Here is a 22,856-nt window from a genome sequence, read left to right on the forward strand (position 1 = left end):
GATTGATGTTACTTTGGCATGAAACCTGTCACTGTTTCAGAACAAGAAAGGTTATAGAATACATAAACATAATGTGGCCTTGGCATAAGATTGGTTTATTAGTAGCTTCTTTGGCCTTGGGACTTCGTGTCCAAGGCTTTTTTAGTGATGGGACTCTGTGCCCAAATCAAAGCTATTTTAGTTGTAGAGGCAGTACTCTCTAAAATAAATATTGGCAGCTTTGATATAGAACTTGGAAAACATCGCCAACTTCTGGACCAGCTTTATCACTTTCAGCAGCCTTGGCAACATATTGTGAATACATGTTCGAATTTCAGTAAGAACAGGTAATAATGCCAGCTGAAACACAGAAGACAGCCCTTGGGGAACTCCACAAATAAATCAATGGGGATTTTGAAGAGAGAGTGAAAATTTCCTAAAAAATAGGTAGGATACATAGTTGTATAAATGTATTTATTTTTTCATTATGATGACCTACGTATCATTGTAACCCCTCACTGGTAGAGCCTCAAGAAGCACAAGTTGGGACTTCCCTGGCGGTCCAGTGCTTAAGACTTTGCCTTCCAATGCAGGGGGTATGGATTCGATCCCTGGTCGGGAAGCTAAGATCCCATGTGCCTCACAGCCAAAAAACCAGAAACATAAAACAGAAGCAATTGTTGTAACAAATTCAATAGAGACTTTAAAAATGGTCCACATTAAAAGAGAAAAAAAGAGCACAAGTTATACTTTGAAAAGATCCTATTTCTTTGTATTTAAGATTGGGTCTCCCTGATGCACACAGAAGATGCCAGTTTAGAATAAAGACATTAAAGACCAAAAAAGACACAAGCATGTGAAATTCATGAGCCTCTCTGTTTAAGAAAATAAGTGACCAGTAACCAATAAGTCAATTTTCCAGATACAAACACAGTGCTTACCATAGCTTACAGAAACAACTGAGATTTTCCACAGTTCAGACTTCAGAGCCTAACTCTGTTTATACCAGAGGCAGACAGGGGAGTCTTCCAGGAAGCCTGGGGACTGGTAGCTCATAAAGGTTTGGCTGGTTTTGATGAAAATTAGTGTGATATGATGCACAGATGAAAGAGCAAACGGGTTTTCTTTACTTGATGAAAGCAGTGGATTCTGAAATTATGCACAGCAGGTACAGATGGAAGATACTGCACAGATTTCAAAAGATATCTCACATAGCTTTTATGCTGAAACATTTGTTTTATCCTTTTACCTCACAGCCATTTTGTGGGCAGAGGAAGAGCAAAAAGTGAGCATATTAATCTAAATAAGAAGACCTTTTATTTTACAGGGAAAGGTAAATGATGAAAAGACAATCATAAATCATGCTGCTTACTCTTCATTCATCCATTTATTAAGCAAATATTTGAGTCCCCACTATGTGCTAGGCACTTGGCTATAGCAGATTTCTAACCTTCTTCAGATGACTAAAATAGTGTCAACTGATGGCATAATCCGGGTCATTTCTAGGCAATATTGTGACGCAAACAAGATTTCTCTAGACCTTGCTCTTCCCTTTCCTGGGCGTCTGCCTCTTCCATGCCCAGAGTTAGCCTCCATTGATTCCATTTTTACTAGCACTGTACTCTCTTCTATCAGTTACAATTTCTTCCAAGCAGCAGCTTACAAAGTCCTACATCTTTAGAATCCAGTGAAAACATAAAGCATTAAGACAATGTGTATGTTTGTGTATGAGTGTGTGCATCCACAGGTGTGTGTGTAAAAAAGTATTTTGGTGTGGGAGCTCTGCTTGGAGGTCCGCAAATCACACCAGATTAGCACCATGTTCTTTATGTCCAAAATCAAATTTGTGGAAACTTCTTTGAAATCCTTAGGGTCAGAAACCATTTCTATTTCTTTGGTCTCTGCATAATAGATATTCAATAAATCTCTTCTATAATAATTTAGAAATTTTCATTCATTCATTCATTCAGTGTTTGAGTATTTACCTGTGTTGTTCTAGGGGTTTGGGGTGCAGGAATGAACAAATTAGACGACAAAAAGTCTTTATCCTTATGGAGCTTCCATTCTAGTGGGGGTACAATGACACTGAGAGTAAGCATCATAAATAAGAAATTGTGTAGTTTGTAACAATGTACTAATTTCCAAGTGAAAACAAAAAGAGAGTAGCAAAAGGAAATTGGAGAGTGTGGAGGGGTGGGAAAATGGCAACTTTAAGTAGAATGGCCAGAGTACACTTCATTGAAAAGCTGACATTGGAGCAAATACTTGAAGGAAGTGAGGAAATTAGACACTTGGCTATTTAGAAAAGAGTATTCTAGACTGAGGTAGAGTCTGTGTAAGGGCCCTGAGGTGAAGAGTACGTGGTGCGTTCCAGGAACCACAAAAAGGCCAGTAGACCGGGAGCAGGGTGAACAAAGGGAAGAGAAGCAGGCATTGAGCTCAGAGGGACCATAGTGTGTGGGGTCTGGAAAGACACTGTAAAAACTTTGGCTTTTGTTCTGATTAAAATAGAGAGCCTGTAGGGCTTTGACTGACATGATCTTATTTATCATTTCAAGGGATCTTTCTGGCTGCTTGGGCAAGAGCGGAAACAGAGACCTGGGAGAGGAAATTCAGCAAGTCAGTTTCTTCGTTTAGTTTACTTTAAATGGATAACTCTGATTCCCTTCAGTAGAATCTCCCTGTCTCAATTAAGCTGCGCAGGTGGAACATCGATACTTCTTTGCAGGCATAAAATTGATGAATCCTGTGTTTGAGGGCAGTGGAGTCTCCATCTTAAGGGAAAGGATGAGCAGGGAAGGGCACATCAGGTAGTTTACTGCACGTGGCTCCTGTGGGGTTGTCACCTTGGAAACACCAGTGGACCCGTAGCAACAACAGCAGTAACAACATAACAGTTCCTGGGCCCTAAACCAAAAAATTAAATCAGAATCCTATGGTTGAGGCTCAGGCTTTCACTAGTTCATTTGAGAAACCCCCCAAGCGATTCTTACGAGCAGCCAAGCATGCTAAGTCACTGGGCGGCATTTGAAGCTCTAGAAATCCATCTTCTACATATGACTTCCAAGATTACTTCAGCCATCTCCACTTATTTTTAACCAAATGGCAAGGAAAAAGGAATAGCATGTCCAGGGCTAGTGCCTTTTAAGCAGAAGTGGCACACCTCACTTTTCTTTTCACATTTCAGTTGTGAGAAGTGAATCTTTTGTCCATACCTACTCCCAAGGGAGGCTGGGAAATATTGTTGAGTTGGGCATCTATATGGAAACAATGTGTGTTGTGAGGCCGGTCAGGGGACAAATGAAAGGGTTTGTCCTATTATCTCCATATCCAATAAGCGGAAGATAAGTTTGGGAATGACTTGATATGGGCCAATTCTTGTTTTTGCATCTCTAGTCCAGCCAGTTACAGATGAAAACTGAGGTCCAAAAAAGCTGAAAAGCTACAACACTTGAATTGTGAAAGATTTTCTTTTCTTATCCATTCTGTTTCAAAATAACATTTGAAAGGAATTGAGTTGACTATGAATGTAAGAATAACGACATAAGAATTTCCTCAATTGATTGTTTCCACAGTTTCTATACTGACACTGATACAAGAAATTTGGGGAATGGGAGGGATGGGGGTAGTTTCACAGGATATTGTCCTGCTATAATGATTAACCTTGGTTTGTTAAATACATAACCTATTCAATCTCCCCTGTACTAGAGATCCAGTATTGTGAGTTTTCTTCAATGTAGTGGGTTGAAAATAGAGCATCAGAGTCTGCATCTGTTGCTTGAATTGTCTATTACAAACAGTGGTTGTTAGGCAAGAAGGCTGGAGATTTCAGGCACAATCAGTGGGTGCCCTGACAGTCAGGGGTAGGCAGAGAGTTGGAGGCTGGCACAGGGAATGCCATGTTGGATGAAAAATGGTACTCCCTGCATTTGTCCAGCTCACAGCAAGCACAAAGTAACACTCTGTGGAAGCAAGTAAAGGAAGAGAAGAACGAAAGAGAAAAATAAATTTTCATTTTGGAACAACCAATTTGAAGTGGTACAGGGATCTGATAAAAGCCTGCTTATATCAGTTCAGGGTGATTAAATAATTAAGAGCAAACATGTTTCGTAATCCAATAATGACAGCTGCTTCTTTTGAACCTATGATTGTAGCAATTGTTCTCTTAATAAAAGAGATTAATTGACTTTCCCAAGGTCACATAGATTCATATCCAAGACTGTCAACTTCATCAGACTTTGTCTTTTAATCTTGCTTGATTGGTTTTATTTTATTATCTAACTTTCCCTGGGTCTATAAGGTCTCTTTCCAAGTAGATATTAAGTTCTGTGGACCTCAAGGAGCCCGAGCATTACCGCTCACAGCAATTCTTTTCCTATAGTGTTCTCAAAGAATGTTTATTAAATAAATGCGTGAAAATGAAACAATATATAAAGAAGTTCCACTCATCTTCATGCCAACCAGAATATATCCTTTTATAACTCACACTATTCTTCCAGAATAGCATATCAAATTGTGGGAACTTTTAGAAAATGTTTCCCCCAGGAGTAGTCAGGTTATCTCTGATGGGTTCATTGCTTCAGCAAATATTTTCCCATTGAACTCTTTAAAAGTAACTTCTCTTATCTTCAGCTGGGTGAAAAATGGCTTGATTAGAACTACATGTGTGCAATTCTCCTAATGTAACTGTGTATAACATCTGCTGTCATTTGTTTTTCTTATTAAATTGTAACCTGTGAGGCAGGCTGGAAGCTTAGTGGTAGCATTACTGCAAAGACGTGAGCCAATTCCCAGTCTAAATGCCAAACTACAGAGGGTGTAGAAAAGCTAAGTTAAGCTTTAAGATCTCAAATGGATTTTATGGTAGTCTCTGACACTGGTCATCTTAAGCAATAGTGAAACATAGCTGTGGTGTTTGAGTATTTTCTGGCATTTAAGGTATAGATCTTTATGGGGATCTGCTCTCATCTCAAATGGATTTGAAGTAGGGGTGGGGGAGAGGGTTTTTGTCTTTTTTTTCGCTGATATAACCCTAACATAGAGAATAGTGCCAGGAACACAGTAGGTTCTCGATAAATATCTGTTGACTTAATGCCCAAATGACATGGGGATCATTTCTGTCTCCATGGAAGTGTCTTGGAAGGTGGGGGTGGATAGGGGCAGCAAGGTTACTAAGTTCTCACTTTGATGATTGATGAAACTCTATTACTTATTGCAGAATATATATATATATATGTATATGTATATATATATATATTTGCGGGGAGGGGGGTGACGCACCATGTGGCTTGTGGGATCATAGTTCCCCAACCAGGTATCAAACCCAGGCCTTTGGCAGTGAAAGCATGGAGTCCTAACCACTGGACTGTCAGGGAATTCCCTACAGAATGTATTTTTAAAATTTATTTCTTCATTTTGGGGCAGGAGAATCTAATAGAGCAATGGAAATGTCGGTGCTTTTAAAACTTTAGGCTATTGTTCTAAACAAAATGTCAACATATCTATCACTGAAAAGAAATTTCTCAGAGAAGAGAAATTATAGCTTCAAGAAAAAAATGTTGGGCTACAAAAGGTTGTCATATCCTTTATCCTGTATTCTGATTGAGAAAGCCAGTAACTGAAAGAGCAGAAGAAAGAGGGAGAGATAGGAAGGAGGGTCAGAAGGGAGAGAGAGAGAGGAAGAGAGAGAGAGAGGGAGAAGGAGGAGGAGGAGAAGAACAAGGAGGAGAAGAGAAGAACAAGAGCAGGGAGGAGGAGGAGCCTTGGATAAAGCTATTGTGGTATTTTGGGAGTGAGAAGGCTCCTCTGATAATACAGGGATTCTTAAAGTTTTATCAGTGGAAGTATTAGAATAAAGAGGTTTGTGAATTTTATTAAGGTAGTTGATTTTTTTTAAAAGGAGAAAAAACAATGCCATTCCTACAACAGCAAAGCATTTCAGTAATTGTATCTTCTAGTGTCTTAGAAGGGGCAAAAGAAATCAACTTTTACTCTCAAACCTAGCTGGATAGCATGTTAATTTAAAAATATTTCTTAGCATTCTATTACTATCAACATTGACAGATGAAGCTGGAGTAAAGCTATATGAAATCTTGCAGGTACAAAGATAAAATATTAAGTGGCACACACCAAATCCCAATATTTCTGGATTAAGAAAGCTCCTGCTCATTGATATAGTCACTCTATACTCACCATCTTAAGTAGATACATACCAGGGGCAGAGGTAGTCAATCAGAAAGTGATTAGTAATATTTAGAAGTATTTGACTTTTAAATTAATAGTCACAAATTTTATATGTAAAACCAATTTCCTATATCAAAATTTTAATCTAACTTCATAGATCAGGCACTTTGCATTAAGAACTAATACTGTATCAAACAAAATCAAGTATATCTGAAAAGTGTGGGTCTTGTCCATTAGAATAGTTCCTAAGTGATGTCATGCTAAGCCTCTGACAAAAATATTAATATTTGATGCCAATAATTTTTCCATTGCCAATCTAAGTACATTCTGTATTAACGTGAAAATCTACCTGGTATTTGGTCATTTAAAGTATAATAAATATATCACTAAGATTTGCAACTTGATATCTGAACTAGTGATCTAAACATTTTTACTTGCACATCTTTTCACTATAAATATTTAAGTGTATACTCCCAACATAGTTATTTTAAAAAATTACAATATATGTAATTTTATATGTAATATATACATTTTATAAAGTATAAATGAAATTAAAAATGATGAAGTAGAACTATTTTTTTATGTATATATATATATCCTTACCTAAAAGAATTGACTTGCACAGATGCTAAGTTGCATGTATCCTGCTTTGGAAACCACTGATCTAAAGACTGTCATATTCATAACAGTAAGGGTATATAAGGAACAAAAGATACAGGTCAGTATCTATGGTGAAAATGGAGCTTTTAGTAATATCTATGAAGAAAACACAAAATACTTCAATGGAATCATGGCAGGAGTCACTCTGGAAAAGTGGATATATAACAGTGGTAAGGTAATTTATGATTTGTGAGTCTAAGATGTACTGTCAAGATTTCTTATCCTGCTTCATCAAAATGATCACCTGATTCTGTATGGGGGTGTGTGTGTGTGTGTGTGTGTGTGTGTTTTCATACCTGTAGAATGTACAAAAGGCTACTATGTAATGAATTTCTAAAAGTCACTTAATATAAAAGTTTAGTTCAAAAAGAGTGGGCAAATTCTTATAGTAAAAACTGTTTCTCTTCTAATGACACCATGCGAAACACAATGAGTTCCAGCTTTATTTTGCCTTTTGTGCCTTTCTAGTGCTTCATGCTATATCATAAAACCATAATTTAAGTACAGCCTTAGCTGAGAATTTCCTCATTTATTTTTCAAAAGTAATGCTGTAAAAATCACATCCAGGAACATTATAAATCACATATTACTATACTGAGATACTTAACTAAATCCAGAGGCATTCTTGCTTTTCAAGTAAATATGAATTCTGTCTTGTTTAAATATGTACCCAGAATTAGTCCCATAAATTATTTTGCCTTTTGTCACTAAATAAGTACACACGTAAACACACACACACATTTCAACATGGATATTATTTTGGAAATTGACTGTAACTAAATACTTAGACACTTTCAAAGATTTTTTTTTAAATAAATGGATCATCTGGATTTTTTTCAAGCCATTAAGTCCACGCTATGAATACAGCACCAAGTGAGAGACAATATTCTGTACACACATTGGAAAGGCAAAATAAATGTGTTTTTAAAATAAAATTGCGTACTTTTAGCTTTCTAATGTTAATAACAAGTGAGTTCTCCATTACTGGCAAATAGCCATACAAATTTCTGTTTAGAAATAGAGGCCCAACGGCAGATATAAGTGAGTATTTGGAGACCGCACATTTAATTATCTTCAGGGGTAGCACATTATTTCTCCTGAGAAAAGAGTTCTGAAACAGGTCAATCCCCAGCAGGTACCTGGGCATTATGGGGGTACCAGAGTGTCACTCCATCACTGAAAAATGTCCTAGGAATATTTGAACACCGGGGGAGAGAGATTTTTTTTAATGTGACTTTAAAAAATTCTTCTTCTTAAGCTTCCCGATCCTCCTATATCATCATCCCAATGACATGACCAGTTGTCATTTTACTTTCTGTCTACGTAACCTCATGCACAGCTAGGAAATAATGATTTAGGACTTGAAATTCAAAACATAATGGTGTTCCTGTTTTTTCATTCCTCATTTTACTCAACACCCCTGCAGAGTTGATGCAAGTACCGAGCTCCCTTTGAAGTCAGCTTGCATCATCTTTGATGGAGTATAAAGCAATAGGAGATACTGACTGCAGTTTTGAGCATCTCAGTTCCCAACTCAGATGATGCCCAGACATTTGTCATTAAATGCGTGGCCTGAGCAAATCCTTGGAAGAATTGCCAAGCAGTTAAAATTGGCAGGTATAGGCTACACATTTCTACAGTAAAAGTATAGAAAAGAAAAATGTTAACCTGTTTTTAAAGCAGTTTATCTCATATTCCACTTAGGTTATTCTTACTGTGAATGATTTTGTAACACATTCTTTTTATGTGGTTCACTTTCTCAAATACTTTTCCTGCTTTGTGAAGTTATGTTAAACATATATATATACATATATATATATATATATATATATATATACCCAAAACATTTGAGACCTTGAAGGATGATGTTCATTGTTTACATAAAGGTAAAATAAGAGTGTATCTGTGGATGAACACTGGGAGAGTGGTTTTTTAATACACTTTGCTCTCAGCAATAATTCTATACCATAGAGCGAAATTGAGAATAATTTGGAGATAAAAGAAAAGCAAGGCATTCGATCGTGAACATTTTCTGCATTTATGGTAGGCACTAGTACTGATCACCAATCTCTGGTTCTTGTGTTCTGTGAGGCACATTGGAACCTTGTGCTTCTTTGCCCCCTTGATGGTGGGTTTTAGTCGTGTGACATGCTTTGAGCAATAAAGTATGAGCAAGGGGGCTAGGCAATGCCTTTGATTACTTGCACACTTTTCTTGGTCTTCTGCAGAGACGATCATGGAAATTATGTTTGCCATGAGGTCAAAGCACACTGTCACACCAAGTAAACATGTGGAATACAGGTGCTGTAGAAAGTGACCCAGGAGGCTGAGGTGGACGTGCCTGATTAAAAATTTAATTTTTGTTGTGTTAAGCCACTGAGATTTTAGTGTTGCTTGTTGCCACAGCACAACTTAGCCTTATCCTGGCTGATGTATATATGCATATACTTTTATACACAGGTAACCTTTGAGTAACATGGGTTTGAACTGTGTGGGTCCATTTATACTCACTTTTCTTCAGTATATATGTACTACAGTACTGCACAATTCATGGCTGATTGAATCCTGAGATGCAGAACCACAGACGTGAAAGCCCTACAATAAAGCTGTGTGGGGATTTCTGACTGGGGAGGGTTGGCACCCCACCCCCACATTGTTCAAGCATTAATTGTATATAGAAGCTTTTTGTGTGTATACACACACACACACACAAGATTTTAAAGCAAATAAATTCAATAATTATAACAACACAAGACAAAAGATATCAAAAATCGGCTTGTGAAATCACAGGATACTTTTGTGATTCCCAGTGACCTCAGTGGAATATACTGTATATAGTTCTGCAGTAAATGTCTCCAAGCCTTCTTTCGCTAGGCACTTAACATTCTACTCTTATTAGGATAATCACATTAATTTCTCTTGCCTTGTACCCTTCTGCAATTGGAGTCGTCAGAATCATTACATTTTTAATGATAACAAAGAATACATTTTTATTGTTGGGTAAAAAAGGATCTCAAAGGAGAGAGCCTAGCAGGTAACAACTCTGGAGGAGTTAAAAGAGCAGAGTTTCTTGTAGGGGATGTCTAGTTGGTCTGGGTGGTTGGATCATGGGTTAGAAGGCAGCCAGGAGTGGAGAGGAGGATTGTGGCAGAAAATGCTTGTGGATAATTCTTTCCTGTGTTGCCTCACGTCTATATATCACAACAAGATATTACATTCCATTAAGCTCTACAACATTTCCATTAAAAACACAATCTGAATCCTAAGATGAAAATACTGACTACCAGGAACATAAGATTCTCAGAGAGCTTAGCAAACTGTATGCTAAATTGCAGACAGACATGTTAGTTCCCTTTGAATCAGTAATTTAAATCTTTCCCCTTATTTTTCCATCGAATTTTCAGCAGGTCACTCTCAAGTCAAAATTTAATTTTATGTGGTTGAAGTGGTAGAGCCAAAATGAAATTGCATGCTGTAGGGGGAAGAATTTTAACCTACTTTTAATAGCCCCTTTGAAAGATACTTTGAAGACATGACCTACTCTCATAGTATGTTGACTATCTGAAGAATGAATTATTATATCCTTGTCAAATTTTAAATAGCATGCTGTTAAAAATATTAGTCACACAGGGGGCTGTTTGACAGTAATGTCACAGAAAAGCTCTGGCCTATATGAACAGACAGAGCCTGCCACTTAATATCATATTTCCATGGAGCTCTGCCTTCTGCGGGCATCCACAGAGATGTGAGGGTGGGAAATCGCTTCAGTTTTACTTGGAACGTTGGCGGGACTCTGCCAGCTGATGCTGAGGGGCCTTGTGTTTCCCCTCTGCCTGCCCTTCCCCGGCAGAGCTTAGCGGAGAGCCTAAAAGAAATGAAAAAGCTAACATTTCAAGTGGGAAGAGTTTCTTTCTTTTTATAAAAAAAATACATCCAAGAAATATGAGTTGAGATCTAGACTAGAGGTTGTAAAGAAAATGATCCAAAGAATTCCTTTTAAAAGGCAGTTTTTTTTTTTTTTAAAGCCTAAAAAATAAGATTAGAAACTGTCTTGGATGAGTCCAACTGTGATTAAAAAAATAAACCTTTTGTGGTTAAGTCAAGAATTGTTCCCCTTTTTGTTCTTTGACTTTTCCTTGCAGAGAAAGGGGCAATCTTTACTTAATCAGAGCGAAGCAAGAATCACTGAGGCAGCGGAAGCATCATACAGGTGAAGGTCAGGCCAATTTTCCGCAAGTAATGCCGTTTTATCACTCATCCAACAAAGATTGGAGCCTTTTTTTCCTTGATCCTTTTGTGCTTTCCCCTCTTACTTTAACAGATCTGAACAAACCAGAGATTCTTCATCCAAAAGTTCCATTTAGCTCCATTTATTTCAAATCCTCCAAATTTCACATCTTGATGTTACAGCAACTTACGGGTAATGTAAAATCCATGTATCAAGCAGGAAGGCAAAGTTACGTAAAAACAGAATTGACACAGGACACTGATTGTTTTCATTGGTCCTTTGCCCTCCAGCGCTGGGCTTCACCTCAACCCTTTTAGTTTCTAGGGTTTCTGTCTTCTGTGTGTCTACAACACATGAATGTCCTTGATGAGACAATGAGTTATAAATTGAATGATGTTACTCTTGGAAACTGGTTGAGAAGCAGGATGAGAAGCTAAGACTATAAAACAAATACTCACCCTAGCGACGTGTGGTATCCTAAACAAATGTATTCAGTTGCCTCTCAGTAACTGCTACAGAGCTGTAACACTCCAGCTCACAATGCTACTCTTGTAACCTGTTTACTCCTGGGAGTAGATTTGGTGTTGCCACAATGGGATACCAACAGGAGGAAATGGGAAAAGTGATGTTTTGCAAGACAAAGTTAAGAATGAGTTTAATAATTTTAAAAAATCATCTTATTTTAAAAAGTATATCCTTTTGATTTATAAGCAGCACTAAGGCACTGCTTCTTTTTTTTTCTTCAGATCTTTATTGATATATAATTGCTTTACACTGTTGTTGTGCCAGTGTCTGCTGTACAACAGTGGTTCAGCTGTATTTATACATATATTCCCATATCCCCTCCCTCTTGAGCCTCCCTCCCATCTCCCTATCCCACCCCTCTAGGTCATCACCAAGCATCGAGTTGATCTCCCTGTGCTCTGCAGCAGCTTCCCACTAGCTAAATATTTTACATTTGGTAGTGTATATATGTCAGTGCTTTTTAATCCTGGCAGCTCTGACTCAGTTTTCCCCTGTCTGAGGAACTCTGGATTATCCTGGCTTGCTTACCCTGCCCTCTCTCCACCTATCTCCTTCCATTGATCTTTTTTTATCTCACATCTTTACTTGCCAAGTGTTTCTCTCTCCTTTTTCCCTTTCTTCCTTCCCCAGAGCCCAGGTGAGGGGATGGCTGCTTTCAGATGGAGGGATCCATCTGGATAATTTCCCCTCTCAAAGTGGCTTAAAGTAGGTTTTTAAAGCTAAAAATTCAAAGCTTCATGAACATACTGAAAATGTTATTTTGAGAAGACTGTAATGAATCTCTAAATGCTAGTCATTTGAGTTCTTTAGAGATGAGTAGATTAATGTCTCTGAGAGGATCAATACTCGTATTTAATCATAAACACTTTGTATTCATTATAAAAGATCCAGAATTATTTGCGGGCATTTTATCAGCAAGTCAATTCATATTACTCTCTATCTTGAAAGAAAAATAATTGAAAATATCACCAAGTTTTCCTTTATTTTGGAATATACTTTCTATCACCCATTTTGAATCAATGAACTTTTACAATACATATATTTGCTTCCCATTCTCCAGAGTTCCATTTATCTTCAAATGGAACAATTTCAAACCACGTTTTTAAAAAATTATTATTAGAAGAATTCAGTGACTTCCAGTTCTATCACAAATGTGGCTAAAATAAAAATGCTTACTTGGTAGCTTTTTATTTCATTCACAAAGCAGTTTTCAGAAACCAGTAATGTACGATTCCTTGTCTGGCACAGTGAACAACAACATTTTTTTCTCTCTCAGCCGATGTTTGTATGCTCAGTTAACCAGACTTTGTACGCTGTCTCTTCTAAGGGTTGTAGAAATTTAAATACAGTAAATGCTCTATGACATTGCTGCTGTTGTGAAGTTAATTCTTTTCCTCGAGGAGATCAGTTCACAATTACTTCAGGGCAGTCCATACAGGCCATCTTAGTTGGCCATTAATTAAGCAATAAGATATGACAGGCGGTGTATTTCTGGGCCATTTAACATATCTCTTGAGAGATTTTTTTAAAGCAAGAGGTTAAAGGTCAAGTGACTTTAACCACTTGAGAAGTTCACTGCCAGAAATTTTCTATCACTACAAGAACATTTAAATGTAAATGATTGAGACTAAGACAAATGTAGGGAGTTTTTAGTGTATAGTTAGGAAATCAAGCCAAAGCAATTAAAACAAAAAGACTAATGGAAGTACTGTACATTGTACTACAGTTTATCACACAACATCTCATTTAATTTTCCCAATGACCTTGTGAGGTGCCTCTTACCCCCGTTATACAGTTAAATATTATTGGATTCCAAGTTCTTGATTTAGTTGACCTAAAGCATTGCTCTCCCCTACCCAAACCCTAACTTCTTTCAATGAGAGCAAAGATCTTTTGAGAAAACATGGCTGTCCATGGGCTACAAGAAAACGAGTTCTCCAGACTTCACAACTCTTTTTTTTTAGTGGGTTTTGCAAAAATTAATAACAGAGTTCATTAAGCAAATCATTAATTAACCCCATAGATTGAAGAAAAAATGTAATAGTAGACATGCTAGTCAAGCAATCTGGAAGAAACTTTTGGGCTTCACTGGACAATATTAAGATTTGTCTGGAAAATGCCCCACTATGCTGAGATTCTTTCTTGTTAACATTGTCCTACTTATGTACTTTATTCCATCTCCCTTGGTCCAGGCACTCATTGTCCACATCTGGCTCCTAGATGCTGTGCTCAACCCCACTCTTGCTGTATGTTTGGACACACTTTATTAGTTTCTCTTATTTTATTTTTTTAAAATTTATTTAAAAATTTTATTTTATACTGGAGCATAGTTGATTAACAATGTTGTGTTATTTTCAGGTGTATAGCAAAATGATTCAGTTATACATATACATGTATTTATCCTTTTTCAAATTCTTTTCTTATTTAGGTTATTACAGAATATTAGGAAGTGTTCCCTGTGCTGTACAGTAGGTCCTAGTTAGTTATCTATTTTAAATATAGCAGTATGTACATGTCAACCCCAAACTCCCAATCTATCCTTCCCCTTCACCCTTCCCCGCTGGTAGCCATAAGTTCGTTCTCTAAACCTGTGAGTCTGTTTCTGTTTTGTAAATGAACTCGATTAGTTTCTTATTGTGAAAGAAACATGGTCACTCTCTCTTAGAATTAATGGGTTAATTTTTCCTACGTTACCCCTGACCCCTCACTTAGCACTCAGCATGCTTCAGACTCAACCTCTCAATTCTATCCATCTTTCTTGAGTTTTCCTAATGCTACTGATTCCCACCTTTCCCTGCTTAATTGTTTTCAGTAGAGATACCTTGATAAGCAACACCAAATTTCATTTTACATTTCAAGTGCTTAACATGGTATCTGATATATATTCTATGCTCAATAAATAATTGTTTATTTGCTAAATTGATGTATGAATAATTTTTTGGATCCAAAATTTCAAAAATTCCAAACATTAACTAAATAGTAACCAGCATAGAATATTCTTTAATATCTAATTTAACTTTTTATCATGGCTCATTTTAGCTTCCTGAACTCACTTTCACTTTTAATATGCCCAAGTATTAGCTAGATTTTATTTCTTTGTCTTCATTGAAGCATTTTTTAATGTCAGCTTCTGTGACACACCACTCACCTTGTTTTATTGTGTCTAATGACTTCATTCATTCATTTATTCAATATCTATTGAGGATCGACTATACTTCTATCTTTTTTCACGTTTTCAAGATTACAGTTTTAGCAGCACTCAGTAGCTTTATACTGAGTTAAAATTGTTTCCAGATTCTCACCCTATATTATTTCTGTCTTAATGTTCCAAAATTGTACAGTTTTATTGTGTGTGTCTGTGTACATGTGCACATGTATAGTCCTGTATGTATTCCAGGTCACAATTTGTTGAGTCAGTTATCATGCAGGTGACATTTTAAACCAAAAGAATGCCCTTTGGTCACTCTTTTAGTCAAACTTAGAGGAAATTCACAGGTATGGTTTTCTGTTTTCTCCATTTCAAAGAGAACCCTTGTACATTTTCTCATTTAACTCTAGGTGAGTTCAATCAAACAGTAATTGAGGCTCTCTCAAGTTTTTGAAAGGGGATTTTGATTTGAAATGTTGAAGGGGGTAACTGTTTTCATAGGACATGTGTTTGTGAGGATGTGGGCAGTCCTAGAGGATCTGGACCTCTAGGACCAGTGTTCTCGTGTTCTCATGGGGCTGAGAAGGGTGCCTGTCTGAGGGAGGAGCCAACCTAAAGCGATGAAGACCTAAGAGGCGGAGAGAAGCAAGCTGACTTCTGATGTCATTCCTTGAACTTCTGGATCTAGTTTTTCTCCCAGTTCTTAGTAATCATGCAAACCAATAACAATTCCATCTATCTCTTTTCTTTACACCATTTTGAGCTTCTAAATTCTATTTCACTCTCTGTCACAAGAAACTAATATGATGAGATGATATTCATAAAATTTTGATTATAATAGAGATGAATTGTAGGACTCAAATAAATTACCTTCTCCGAAATCTATTACCCAAAATATTGACCCAGTATTCAGATTTATTCTGTAAAAAATGAATATCACTTTTGAAAGGACTGTTTATATGTACAAGTCACCCACATTTTGGAATCTCTGTGCGTATTTGCAATCATTTAGATTTCAATAGGTCCCAGAGAATTATGTCTAATGAAACTGGTGAAGGAAAAGGTATTTTCAAAATTCAATATTATTCTATCCTTGATGATGTTCCCAGGGTGAGTGATATAAATTACCACAAATATGTTGAACCTAGATCAAGTGTAGTTCTCCAAATATAAATTTATGGTTGAAATAGGCTTCCAACAGTTTCCTCAGAGTTCTTTTATAAGGTGGATTAGATAGAATGTTTAACACATGTCTTTCATGGTTTCACTGTAAAGGAAGACTTGCAGCAGTCAAATTATGGTGTCACATAAAAATTTACTCAACAAAGTCTTCTTGTAGAAATCTCAGGCAAAATAGTGTCTTTATGGGGAAGTGTTTGAGTGCTACTTCCTGTTTAAATGCAGTTCCATGGCGACCATGCATTTTGAGGTCCAATATTGAGACCAAACTTCAAGGTATATTTTGTTCATCTTTTCTAGGTATCTGAGGTCTGCACAAATATTAAGCTTTTATCCTTAGAATGCTTTTTCAGACCATTGCCAGGAAGAACTGATCTGCTATATTACTGCAGATGGCTGTCTCTAATACACCAATAGTTATTAAAGGCTCAAAACATGGGCTCTTAGATCCCCCCCCCCAATTTTCCTTTTTTTTCATTTGTAAAAGGCTTCTATAAGAATTACTGTACATGTACAAAAAGGCCCCATTTAGAAAATAGTTTGTGAATCCCCATTCTGTACAGTAATGGTCCATATAACTGTATTAAGTCACTTCCTTTAATAGGGAGAGTGCCTTTTTAGTTTGTGAGAACTATGCCCCTGCTGAGGTTTGAACCAGGTACCCTTGGATCTAAAAGCATTTGCTTTCCTCTTCAGATAAAGTGAAATCTTCTTAAAAGGGGATTGGAGGGAGGTGGGAGTTCTCTGACTTTGGAGCCATATTTCTGGCAATTTTATTTTTCTTTCTGAGTTGCTTTCTTGGTCTCTTCCCTCCATCCTTTGTTTTATCTGTTCTAGGATCTTTTATCATTGCATCATTTGGCTGGTGTTGGCTTTTAAAATTATGAATATGAACCTCTGCATCTAAGACCAGCATTTAATATCTAATAATGGCAATGTTGTTGAGCTAAATAATCTGTAAATGCCAGGTCCCAAACTTGGGCTAGAGAATCTCTAATATTCTCCCACCTCTAAGAGTCCATGAGTCTAAGTTATTTGTGTCAAGTTAAAGGTGGAAATATTTTTTTTCCATGGAAGAATGACCATGTAGTGCTTTAAGTTGGATATTTTCTATGCATTGCTTCATGGTAGCCATTTTGCCAACAGGACTTCTAGAATACTCTTCTTAAAAATATATTGTGGTAGTTAAAGAAATGTTTAATCTCATATGTCCCCTCAGATTTTCATTGTATACCCGCTATCCAAATTCTAGTGGTCTTGCAATTCGTGACGTAACATGTCATCATTCTTTGCAGATCTCACCATATTCAAAAAGGTTAAACAGGCAAATTGTAGATACTTATGAGCTTTTATAATTTGCACTTGTTTTATTCTCAAAACTAGATGGTGTTCCAAATGTTTTCTAAGCAAAATAGCGTGTGGGAGTCTCCAATAAATAGAACGGATTGGATAATAGGCTATAATATTGCAGTAACCAAAGTGATTTTCCTCTTCTTTTGTCATAGCACAGTTCCACTCAGATTACAATAGCCACAGGAAACCAGGGTTTAGATCCTTAGTTGCCATTGTTTCATCATTAAACACTTCTTAAATGTTCACAATATGCCAGGTGCTTTATGGAACATATAAAGGCTAGTTCTTGCATAGGAGGAAAAAGTTTATTCAAGGATGACATTGGACACATTGTAATTACTCCCACTGGAGCCATATATATGTAGCAAAAAGGGTTTCTGGGTACAGGAAAGAGAATTTATCAGAGCATGTTTTCTTTTTGTTGCAATGCCAGCTCTAATTCTTCACCCATCACTCTCTGAGGCCACGCTTGTAACAGTTTAGATCTGAACTTGGTAGTTCATTCAAGATCAGAGTATGAAAAACGTTGTTATTTAACAGGATCTTTTAAAGCCAGGGGAGCCTCTATGGGTTCTTTCTTGGACAGTCTGCAACCCAGCTCAAAGTTCCTGGAGTTACCTTGTATTTGAATGAAGTCACCAGCAACAGCTAATGTTGCAGGAAGGGGGACTCCTTCCAGGGCCGGAGCGGGGCTCTTTAACACTTGGAAATGAATTGTCGGAGACACACATGCTGACAAAGCAAGAGACTTTATTGCAAAGAGGCGCCCCGGTGGAGAGCAGGAGGGTAAGGGAACACAGGAGGACTGCTCTGCCACGTGGCTCGCAGTCTTGGGTTTTATGGTGATGGGGTGAGTTTCCAGGTTGTCTCTGGCCAATCATTCTGATTTAGGGTCCTTCCCAGCCAAGATGGACTCCAGTGAGGAGAATTCTGGGAGGTGGGCAGGACATGTGGACTGGCGTCTCATTTTGACCTTTCCCGTATTCTTCTGGTTGGTGATGGCTTGTTAGTTCTGTGTTCCTTACCAGGATTTCCTGTCCTAAAACAACTCATGCAAACTGTTACTGTCTGCCTGGCCAGGGTGGGTGGTTTCAGTCTGTGTTTCCTCTAACACTAAGACATTGAGGTTCAAAGTTTACCTGAAATCAGGCTGAACCCACTGCAGAGTCTTGGTACCAGAGAGTAATACCAGTTCTACATTAGGCTGGAAGACAAAATCTAAAAATAAGTGCTCTTTAATTATCTGTAGTCTCTTTAGTGTCAGATCCAGTTTACTATTACAATATGTATATGAATGTCCAGCAAAGTGCTTGCAACATAACAATTATTCAATAAATGTGGAAAAAAGGAAGTTCCAAGAACTGTAGTAAGAAAATATGAATTATGATCCCTGACCACGAGGAAATGAAATTAATATTTGCAAACCAATTAGACACCTTGATATTGTGAAGTACTGGGTCTGAATTCTGTTTCCCTAACCTAGACTTTTATGTACTACAAAATGTCAAAAATAGTTTTTCTTTCAGGGCCAGTATTAGGCGTTTTTTAAGTTTTTGGGGCAATAAGAATGTTCCACTGAACTGTTGGCAAAAGATTTCTCCCTGCTCAATTGTTTTCTGGAAGAAAAAAAATTTTTTTAAAGGAGTTCATAATTTCAGTAACAGAGATAAAGGGCTTAAATTCTTTGTTTTGCTAATTGAAAGAGTTAAGATAAAGAGATTTACCAGTTCCTTTCTTGTTTCTCTGGATCAGGGATAGGAAGGCTCTGGGTGCCTAAAGGAGGTACCATAAATACCTGAAATAATGCAAGAGTACAGAAAGGGGACGTTAAATTTTAGACTTCTTGCTTCTGTGTGAAAAAGTAAACATAAAAGTTGTTTATGTTTACATAAACATAAAAAAGTAAACTTAAAAGTTGTTTTAAATAATCACGAGCACCATCTCCAGTTGAGAATTTTGGTCATTTTTATATAATTTTATATTCCTGTTCAGTAGTGTAAACATCAAGAACACAATTCTCTCCAGGCAGGTTATTGCCTTCCCAAAGTCGACTCAATGTAGTCAATACCTTTCCTTTCCACCTTCAATTCTTTATTAAAGAGGCGTAATTATCAGCAAACACGTTTTTGTAGAAAGATAGGGGAGAGAAAATTGCAATTTAAAGTCTTGTAAATGATTACTTTCCACTGTATCTTCCTTAAATTGATTGCCCTGTCATCTACTGCAGATAACTAGCACCTTGAAAGAGGGAGACTCCTTAAGGTGCAACCAGAATAAAATTCTCTCTCTTCTCTCCCTGGTCCCTCTACTCTCTGCCACTGTTACCTTAATCATTCAGACCTCTTCTCCAGACTTGTTTTCTCTGCTGCTTGCATGAAATCTCAAGCAAGTACCGTAACTTTTTCTGGACATTCTTAGACAATAAGTGCCACAGTCAATTTTGGTAGAAACAAGTTCTTATAGATGTTATGAAAATGTCCCATCCAGGTAATACTAAAAATTTACTGAATTTCACATAAAATCAAAACTCCTCTTTTTCAGCATGGAACGGCTTTAGGCATCAGGCAAAGGAGAGTAAGGGCATGGTTGGCTTCATCTCTGTTACTTATCCTTAAAGCCTCCACCCTGTATCTATCTCCCTTGCTAACTTCTTCCACAGATGGAGTGAGAAAAAGGAAGAGAAATTAGAAACAGTAAAGATCATATTTGATGACATCAATTTAATCCAGTGAGGTTGTTCTTAGGAAGACACTGCAGATTCCTAACTCTGATGCTTCCAGAGGGTGACTTTATGGTTATTTGGAGAATTTCCTGCTGAGATCCTTCGATTGCCATAATCTTATGTGGTGAAGTTTCTATTCGGCTAGTTGCTCACAACTTCAATCCTCAGAGTGTAGGAGGTTCACTGCATCACTGATGAGGCTCTATCACCATTGCAGGAATCTCTCTTGGGAAAGCTTTTTTTCAGATGGGGTTGAATCGAGCTTCTTCTCACATGGTCCACATTTGGTTCATGGGAGACTCATGCCTTTGCCTCTGCCAGGTGAAGGTTCCTCGCAATGTCATCATCTCTGTTTGCTTTTCTGCTCTATAGACATTTGCAGTCATAGTCTTTAGCTTTTTAGTTTCTCATGTGGAGGTCAAAAGCCACATAATTCTAGAAGACAACCTGGTATGTTTTCTGCAAGTGATCCTTTCACACGTCTTCTATCTCCCCTCCCTTTCTTATGGGCAAGGGAAATTCACTAGACTTTCCCCAAGGAAATTCTTTCACCAGAAACAGTCATTTTTTTTCTTGGGCTCTCCTGTAAATATCTTATAAATAAATGTCCTCCTGTAAATAACCTCAAGGAAAGTGTTAAGGTAAGAATTAGAAACCTGGTTTTTAACCACTTTCTTTTCCAAGTTTTGCATAAGTGCTCTAACTCCACATTTTGGACTTCCTCAGCACCTATAATATTTATTTTCTAAGTTTGGGGTCTTGGCTAAAACTAAGAAGGGCCTTACTTTAACATCCTGTTAAGATAGTTGGTAATTAATTTACCCTTTTTTTCTTATTTGAGACGTTTTCACAGAAGCAAAACTCCTGCCTCTCTGAGGTTAAAAGCTTCTAGGAAAAAGCATGAGGACAATTAGCTAAGGAAAAGTTATCAAATATACTGCATCTATACTATTGTATTTTCAAGTGAAAATTCTTCTCAATTAAAACAATGTTAAACCTCATTATTTGTTCTCCACCTAATTTCACATAAATTCAGAGACAAAGAGCATGTCATTCTCCAGCCCTGAACTTCTGTGTCTTTCTCTGTCTGGTCAGAGATCGTGCCTTGTGTTTGCACCAAATGTGGGTACACAATATTCAGCAACATCTTGCCATATATTCTTAATCTTTGACTAAGTCATTTACTATGAGACAGAAGCAATGCCTCACTCTCCTTTTAATCAGTTTTGCCAACTTAGTATTCTTTGGAAGTTGTTTGTTATCTTTCTGCTTCTGTCAGTGAATATTAGTTATCCAATAATTCATGACTATAAATTCATACTTTAATCCATTTGATATTTCTTTAATTTTATTTCTGAGGAACATTGGAGATTTTAAGATGAATAAAGAGAAATAAGACAAGCACAAAAATGTGATGTGATATTCACACTCTGTGAATAAGATATTCAAGAAAAAATTCTGTGGGTATTTAAAAAAATGGATGCACTTTTGGTTGAGAATGGTGAGACACTAGGGACTCCTGAGAAGGAATTCCATTTCTTCCAAGCTATAAAAATATGGTAGGTAATTTCAATAGAGGAGATATTGTACCAGACTGAGGAAAAAGTACAGATGCAGTGAAAATATTGGGGCATGATCTTAGTAAAATATTTTGGTTGTATATGATATATGAAAAAGAAAAAACTAAAGAGGAAGGCTTCAGCCAGACTTGGGAGAGTAATAAATGCCAGGATTAGAGAGATTAGAATTTATTCAATAAGGAAAGTGTATAAGGGATGATATTGAAATTGCAGGAAGAGAAAATTAAATAATTGGGATAATTGTTTAGAAAGGTTAAATTGGTATTGGTAGCAGAAAAAGTTAAAAACTAAAAAATGAAATGCTTAAAAATGGAAAATAGAAAGTAAACATGAATTTAAGACAATGATCCAATCAAGAAGCAATGAATTCCTGAATGAATAAGTGTAATGGGAAGAGAAGAGAGAGAAATGAATGTAGAGGTATGTCCATGGCAGGATGGATAGGACTTGAATACTGATTGGACATGGAGATTGGAAAGGGAGAGTAGCCAGTATGCTTTTAGGATTTATACTCTGAAGGTACAATGATCCAAAATAGGGGAAAAGTCTATGTTCCAATACAAGAAATAAGTGAGGATATAAAATCAAGTGCTATTTGGTGTTCAAAGAGAGCAATCAGTTGCTGGAGAAAAGTCTTCTTCAGAAGCTTTGAAAATTGAACAAGAGTTCCTAGTAAAATTGTGAGATGGAATAGAGAATGTGCAAATAAAGGACTCTAACCATTTCCACTGTGTGTCTAGGTTTTCCTAATAAAAATACGTTACTAGAAATTATTCTGTTAAATAGTACCTAAGGTGATTAAGAGCAGGAGGAACTGAGGTTTAGATTCACTTAGGATGATATTTAAGGTAGCTAAGTCATAGAAGAAAAATACTTTTTTGAATTTGGCTTATTTTTATTTTTTCAACTTACTTTTTAATTAACAAAGAGTAAAATTCTCTATTTTTGGTGTACAGTTCTACGAGTATTGAGAAATTCATAAAGTCATGTAGCCACCAGCTAAATCAAGACACACATCCAGTCCAAAAATTTTCTCTCACTGTCCCTTTGTAGTCAGTCCCTCCCCTTACATCTAACCCTCAGCAACCACTATTTCCTATAGTTTTGCCTTTTTCAAAAGTCGTTGAGGTAGATACAATTTTAATATGGCACTCACTTCTGGTCCTAAAAACTCCCATGATTATGCTATGTTATATGGGTGGACCAAATATAATTACACAAGCCCTTTAAAAGCAGAGAATTTTTTCCATCTAGTAACAGAAAAGGAAACCAGAGATTTGAAGCAGGAGGGAGATTCAG

Source organism: Hippopotamus amphibius, chromosome 6 (genome assembly GCF_030028045.1).
Source record: "Hippopotamus amphibius kiboko isolate mHipAmp2 chromosome 6, mHipAmp2.hap2, whole genome shotgun sequence".
Classification (NCBI taxonomy): Eukaryota; Metazoa; Chordata; class Mammalia; order Artiodactyla; family Hippopotamidae; genus Hippopotamus; species Hippopotamus amphibius.